Here is an 8,283-nt window from a genome sequence, read left to right as displayed (position 1 = left end):
CGAAGCAAATCTTTTTTTTTTTTTCTTTTTTCTTTTTTTTCGGAGCTGGGGAAACCCAGGGCCTTGTGCTTGCTAGGCAAGCGCTCTACCACTGAGCTAAATCCCCAACCCCTAAGCAAATCTTTAGTGGTGAGTGCTGCTAAGGGAAATGATTCCCCGTGGGCGTAGAGTCAACATGGAGAACGTCATGCAAGTTTGGAGGACAGGGAATTTTAGGGGACATTTCGTAATGGAAATAAGATTACGATGAGGTCAAGATTTCATGAGAAGGGGGGGCACATAGGATTAGAAAACTATGACTTATGAAATATGACTGGGTATTTTGCAGTCCCGACAGGTCTGTGTCTCTTTATCTGCAAGAAGAGGACATGGTCTCGGTTTCCTGGGCATAAGAAAGGGTCGCTGTGCTTTCTTTTCCTCCCATTGCTGTGCTTTGTTTAGCTATTCTGAGCCCCAAATGGATGCACTTTGGCTATTTGACGTGAGGCTGTAGGTTCCTTGGCCCTTTAAGGCCCTGAGCCTGGTGCAGAGGTAGCTCATGTGAAGCTGTGCTTGTTTACCATTTCCCAAGTCTTGCGACACGCTGGTGGTTTTGTTTCCTCCATGCTGTTCGGAGGATTGGGACATGGATACCGGAAATGCTGAGATCTCAGAGTTCTCGAGATTAGAGAAGGAATTTAGAGCAATTGTCTTAGGATTTCTACTGCACCATGACCAAAAAGCAAGTTGGGGAGGAAAGGGTTTATTCCACTTCCACATTGCTGTTCATCACCAAAGGAAGTCAGGACAGGAGCGCAAGCAGGGCAGGAACCTGGAGGCAGGAGCTGATGCAGAGGCCATGGAGGGATGTTTCTTACTGGCTTGCTTCCCCTGGCTTGCTCAGCTTGCTTTCTTGTAGAACCCAGGACCACCAGCCCAGGGATGGCGCCACCCACAATGGGCTGGGCCCTCCTTTATTGATCACCAATTGAGAAAATGCCTTACAGCTGAATCTCATAGAGGCATTTCCTCAACTTAGGCTCCTTCCTCTCTAGTTTGTGTCCACTTGACACACAAAACCAGCCGATATACTAATGTTAAGAATAAGGTAGTATATATACTTAAATTTTAAGCATATAGATCTCATGTAAAGTGTTGTCAGCTACTCCCGTCCTCATGGCTTAAAATATCTTGAGAAATGGAGGGGGAAACAGAGATGAGCGTTAGATGGGACTCAGAGAGAAGATGAAGAGACTGTGGTTAGATATTTTTTAAGTGCGTGAGCCACTGGAGGCTGAGGTCTTCATTACGAAGGGGAAGGCGCTGTCTTTCTTTGCATTTGTTGTCTGTCCTGACCTTTGTGGATCTGGTCTATGGCTGCTCAGTCGTTGAGATGCTATGTCAGGGTGGATACATCGTGGGGACACTTGGAATGCTGGCCTACTCCGGTTTGGCATTTGTATTTTTCTACTCTTTTCATTATTTCTTTCTGAAATCTCCCTTCCTCCCTCCCCTCTCTTCCCCCCTCTCTCTGTGGGTTTCTGTCTCTGTCTCTCTGTGTATGTTTCTGTCTTTCCGTGTCTCTGTCTCTTTCTCTCTCGTGTGTGTTTCTGTCTCTCTGTGTCTCTGTCTCTCTCTGTCTCTGTCTTTTAGACAAGGTCTCACTTATGTAGACCAAGTTGGCCAAGAACTCAAGAATTCAGCCTGCCTTTGCCTCCTGATTGCTGGCATTAAAGACATACCACCATGCCCGACTACTTTTTGAAACCTTTTACATAAAGATTCTAAGATCATTTTGTCTAAAGTTCAATTAGTCAAACTTGATGACTTTCGTTTTTGGATTTAGGGTATCTGTCTGTAACTCAGGTTGGCCTGGAGCTCATAGAAATCCTCCTGCCTCAGTCTCTGTTATCTGGCAGACATTGTGATATATTCTGAGCTTGAGGAGATGAATATGGCATAGGCAGAGAAGGCTAATCCTAGGAGTGTCAACCTCAAAATTGTAAAAGTAAAGTTGGTGCTATGATGGGCAGTGGTGGTGCACACCTTCAATCCCAGCACTCAAGAGACAGAGGCAGGAGGATTTCTGAGTTCGAGGCCAGCCTGGTCTACAGAGCAAGTTTCACAGAGAAATCCTGCCTTGAAAAAACCAAACCAAACCAAACCAACAAAAGTAATGTTGGCCTATGTGATTGGAGGATGCATTTGGGCACGTTCGAAGCACACAGAAGTAGATGCGAGTTCTGAGGTCAGGTGGGGAGCTTTTTTTTTTTTTTTAAATGTTTTCTATGCCTATTCGACATTTAAAAGATCAAAAACCTAGCATTGTTTTAAGTAATCTGCTCTTCAGATAACCCTCAGGGGACAGAGATTATCACACTGACTCAGCAGAGATAAGAGATGGAGCAGCCAGAGCCGGGACAAACATCTAGCAAGGGCTGAGCCGGGAGTCTCTGTCAGGGTACCTGTCTGTAGGCGTTCTCTGCTGATTCTTCACCGGCTGCTGCCAGAAGGCAGGCTCGGTCATGATTGGAATCTGTTTTAGAGGCGGGGGAAATAAGCAGCACTCAAAATTGTGTAACTCTCGGTGAAAAGTCTTTGAGAAGTCTTAGTGCCTGTCCTTAATATGGTCCCCTCACTCTCCTTCTTCTAAACATCTCTTGGATCCTCACGCGCATATTTTATACTGAGTAACGTTTGTGTCTCGATTTGGAAATTAAACTCTAGATGAACTACGTGGTGCTGTTGGTGGCAGAATTACCCTGCCCTTTCCTTTGGAGGACAAGATCGGAGCCGTTAGGATTCTAGGAAGGGAAAGGCTCCTGCTTAGAATGTTGGCAGAAGAGTGGCTCGAGTTGAAACTTTTCATGAAACTGGAATTCTAAACAGAGGTTCCGGGAAGGCCGAAGGCTTCCGGACAGCAAGGTCAGATTCAGGGAAATAGAAACATGGTTTCTAACAAGTTCTCAGATTCTAAGAATGTTTTCTTTCTTAAACCGAGTGTTAAAATCACAGAGCAGTAGACACACTCTCGAAGTGGTCTCTGTTGCTCCTTTGCTGTCTGGAATTCAGCTCTCTTCTATCTGAGGGGGCTCAAGGGGGCCTTTTCTAGCAGTTTTCTGGGCCCATTTCTAAAATTCTAAACAGATCACCGCTGGGAAGTGGACATCGGACCCTAAGTTTAGATAAAAATCTTGGTATTGTTTGATTTCTCCTCTATATAAGGGCTGCTTGTATTCCCAACACATTAACATTAATTTATCATCTTTCTTTGCAGCTACATGATGTTCTCTGTTACTGTTTTATTTTTATGAGTGTGTGCCTGCACGTCTGTGTGCACTGTGAGTGTGCAGGGGTCAGATCCCTGAATCTAGAGCTATTGATGTTTGCGAGCTGCCTCTGGGTGCTGGGACTCAAACCCAGTTCTGCCGACAGAGTAGCAGCTGCTCTTAACCATTGACAAATTTCTACTCCCAATGTTGCGTATCAATAATGAAGGCCCCACATGGATGGCCAGAGGTAGTTTTCTTTCCATTAAAAAAAGATCATCATACCTCTCCATTTCATTTGGAGAAGTGACAGGTCTGAGGCCTTCCTGTGACAACATCCTGCCTGGATTCTGATCCTCTTGGGGATACAATAGGAAGAAGAATTGAAAAGTGTTCCTCAGAGATCCTTACGACTGCTTCCAGATGACACACCAGCTCCCTAACAGTGGTCTGGGTGAGCCTGAGCCCTAGTAGACTTGTCTGCCATGCCAGGTCATTGGAGGGCCGTCACTCAGTGAGGAAGATAAAGACGGACGGAGGCCGGGATCTTCTGCACAGCACTCTTGCTTGTGGCCTGAAGGGTTTTTCATTTTGTCAAGTCCCAGCTTTTGTGGCAACATCAGAAGGATGATATCTAGACATTAGTAGAGCTTAGCTAGTGCCAAACCCATCTCTTTCTGCAGAAGGGAAGGGAGGATAATGGGAGGGACTGTCTGTCTGTCTGTCTGTCTTTCTGTCTCAGATTTCTTTGCGTAGCCTTGGAGTGGACACAGAGGTCTGCCTGTGCCAAGTTCCCCCGCTGGGATTAAAGGCATGTGCCACCAATGTCTGAATAGAAAGTAAAGACAAACAAACAACTGACCAATGAGGGGATGGTGTGTGTGTGTGTGTGTGTGTGTGTGTGTGTGTATGTGTGTGTGTGTGTGTGTATATGTGTGTGTGTGTATGTGTGTGTGTGTGCATGTGTGTGTGTATGTGTGTATATGTGTGTGTGTGTGTATATGTGTGTGTGTGTGTGTGTATACGTGTGTGTATGTGTATGTGTGTATGTGTGTGTGTGTGTGTGTGTGTGTGTGACAGTTGCGAAGTAAAACCTGTGGTAACTGGGTGAGAATATCAAGGTATATCAATGGTCTTCCTAAAATTAATGTCCACTCAGAACCTTAGGCTGAAACCTTATCTGGATATAGAGATATAATTGTTTAAATCGGGTCACACGGGATTAGGGCACACCCTGATTACACGCTGTCCTTGTAAGAAGAGACAGTCCTAGATAAGCAGAGGTTGAAGTTTCATTACCCAGAGGCCACCACGTGATGCTCTAGTGACGACTTGGAAGTCAGCAGGGAAGGAGTCAGTACTGGTGCCTCTCGAGGGGGACCTGCCAGTATAGGACTTCAGACTTCTACCCTCCAGAACTAAGATTTACTTTGTTTGTTTTAGTTAACTAATTTTATGGCAGTTTGTCCTAGCACCATGCTATGCTACCCTCTGGAGAAATGTAAACAAACACCAATTTATTCTTCCCAGGGCACTGGTGACAGACCGAAGAAACAATTCCACTAAAGGCTAATGAACTTTATTGCTGACTTTATTGGGATTTTGTAAGAAGCAAGCATGAGGGTTGCTTACGGGATCATGGATGATTCAGTCATAGCACCAAAATCTACTCTGTGTGTGTGTGTGTGTGTGCACGTGTGGGACACACACACACACTTACACACACACACACACACACACACACACACACACACTGATGGTAACTTGTTGACAGCTCTTTCCTGTTTTGCTGGATGTAGTTAGAAAATTAAGGCTCAACTGGTCCTCAGTAAGTTTGACCAACCGGTCCTGGGATTACATACATGAACATGTGTCATGCAGCAGGAAGACAGAAAGACATCAGAGCTAGACACCTCACCCAGCTCCTGCTGCCAAGACTCATCTAGAAGCAGAGCTCCCCCAGGCCTGAGCCCTGTGTAGCAGCCTCTAGGGCTCAGCAGCTGCTGCAGGCAGAAGGATTCATTCCTGCCCGTCTCTCAGACTGCACTGTGCAGAGGGAATTAAGCCCTGCAGCTACCTCCAACTTCCAAGACCCCTGGATCCTGTCTTGGAGATTTCTTATCCACAGACTTGCTGTGCTAGGGACTGTTCTCTGCTGGTCCCCAGAGTCCCTGAGGGCTTTGATCTGTAACACTCTTCAGATCTCCAATGGCTCACAGAGCTGGCATTCTACCACCGCCAACTATTCCAATGTACACATTTAAAGGTAGTTAATCGACAAAAAAAAGCAACTCTCATTTGTGCTCCTCCCCATCTGCCTTCTCTGTTCTAGGCAGGGAAGACAGGAACTGGGTAGCAGACAGTCTCCACCTAGAGAAGACCATGTATGACGGAAACTAGCATGGTGACAATTCATGAGAGCCGTGTCCTTGGTGCTCCCTGCCCAACTTGAGCCAGAGCCACAGGGCAGTCTGCCTTGCCCAGAAGTTACCTTCTATTTCTATAGCCTCGGGGAGGGGTCTTGTAAACCTCTAAGTTTCAGGAGCTTCCTGGGCCTCTACATTTTACTTAACTTCCTGAGTTTTATGTGCCTTCCTCTTCCTCCAGGAAAGAGTGTTTGTGTTCAAAGGAAACAGCTACACAGTGCTTTGCTTCGCTACGACACACTTTCCAGCCCCCTTTCTACGATGGTCTCATAGTCTTTGAAGGGGTACTAGAAATGTTTGATTGTTTTCTACTAGTTGTGGAGTACTGATCCACTATGCTACAATGATATTTATTGTCAGGCCTTGACCAGTTATCAATCTTTGAAAGAACTGCTGCTCGTTACAAACATAGATGAGTTTCCTAGACAAAAATAACAACAAAAAAGAAAAATAATTACAAAAAAATCCACACCACAAACAACACATATACACACAAAACAACAACAACAAACTCAAAACCTAAACCCAAACGAAACAAAAAAAGCCACAATAGAATCAAAATCAGTGGAAAGTGGTAAAAAAGTATATAAAGGTATGGAAACTTAATGCTCTTCTTGATCAGTGGGCCTTTGAGGGACTCCTAGATGCAAAGGGAAATGAAGACAATGGATCCGCTCTTCTGGGCTCCAGCAACGCAGTTCTAAGGGAACTTTACTACTTCCCATGCCTACATTAAAAACACCAGAAAGACCTCAGCCACCTACCTGAGAGATGCACCTCAAGGCCTCATAGGGGAAAAGAGAGCAGAGCAAATCTCAGATTAGTAAATGCAACTAGGTGGTAAAGATCAGGACGGAACTGAGCAAAACGAGGCTGAAAGAACAACACGAAGGGTTGGGGAAACAGAGAAACAAGATCAATCAACTCTTAGCTGAACTAACCAAGAGAAAAAGGGAGGCCTCAAGCTATAATTCGAACTAGAGATGAAGAAGAGACTGCACCCGAGTCTAACGAAACTCAGAAGACCCTTAAGGGATAGCTTGAAATAGTTCAGTAATTTCAAAAAGATCTAGGGTGGGTGGGATGGCTCAGTGGTTAAGAGCACTGACTGCTCTTCTAGGGGTCCTGAGTTCAATTCCCAGCAACCACATGGTGGCTCACAGCCATCTGTAATGACATCTGATGCCCTCTTCTGGTGTGTCTGAAGACAGCTACAGTTTACTTCGATACATAAAATAAATAAATAAATAAAAATCTAGACGTAAAAATCCTGTGTACATCCAGTCAAAATGAAACTGAGCAGATATAAATAACTCAGACATATCTGTAAGAAGCAATGAGTTTGCGCGGTCATAAAGATGATAACCACAACCATAACAGCAGCAGCAGCAGCAGCAACAACAACAAGAACAACAACAACAACATCAGTAAAACCACCACAACAAGAAGAAGTCAAAATCAAAGAAAATAAAAAATAAAAATAAAAAAAAATCAAAGAAAAGTTTAGGACCAGACAAATGCTTCTGAGTTCTACTAGACCTTCAACCAAGTGCTGATGCCTCAAATCATTCCATGAAAAGGAATTATATATAACTTACCTTGGTACCCAGCCTAATACCTTGGTATCAAAACCAGATTAGGACATAACACAAAGGGAAAATATATACTAATTTTCCTGATAAAGATGAAAGAAATTCTCAAAAACTAATAAAAAAATCAAATTAGTCAGTGCATTAAGGACATCATATGGCATGACCAAATTACTTTAATTCTAAAGACCCAAGAATGGTTCAACAGATACAAACCAATAAATGTACTACCCTTAATAATTAGAACCGAAGGATAGAAATCACAATAAGCACAGAAGAGGTCTTTGACAGAGTCCAGCATTCCTTGCATGGATGAAAGCCCCTAAAAGAAACCTGGGAGAGAGGGAACATATTTTAACACACACACACACACACACACACACACACACACACACACACACACACTCATACACACATACACACACATACACACACACACTCACACACACACATACACACACACACACACACACATATACACACTCACACACACATCTACATGATAAACTGGTACCCAACATTATATCACATGGCAAAACCTAAACATGTTCCCTCAGTTCTCTCACTGAACTCCGGGCCTTACTCGTGCTGTGCAAACACTTCACCAGTGAGCTGCATCTCAGCTTTCCCTCTTCCACCAGCAGCCAGGTAAAGGGGTCCCCTCTTCAGTATCCTGCTTGGAGGCTGGGCCAGGCTGATAGGACAAAAGAAAAAAAAGGGTGGGGGGAGAATGGGACAAGTTGGAAAGGAAGAAGTCAAATTACTTCTATTTTAAAATGACATGAGCTTATGCTTAAAAGACTAATTCTATCAGAGGATTCGTAAACAGAATACCTTCCCACAAAGTAGCAGGGTGCTAAATCAATATATAGAAATCAATAGTTTTTATGTATCAGTAACGGAGAAACGGACCTGAAAAACAATCCCACTGATTATGGTCCCAAAGACTACATAGGCATCAGCCTCTGTAAGGAGCTGAAAGACCTGTATGAAGAGTACGTTAGGACATTAAGGAAAGAA

This window comes from Rattus rattus, chromosome 2 (genome assembly GCF_011064425.1).
Source record: "Rattus rattus isolate New Zealand chromosome 2, Rrattus_CSIRO_v1, whole genome shotgun sequence".
Classification (NCBI taxonomy): Eukaryota; Metazoa; Chordata; class Mammalia; order Rodentia; family Muridae; genus Rattus; species Rattus rattus.
Note: the sequence above shows the minus strand (reverse complement) of the source record.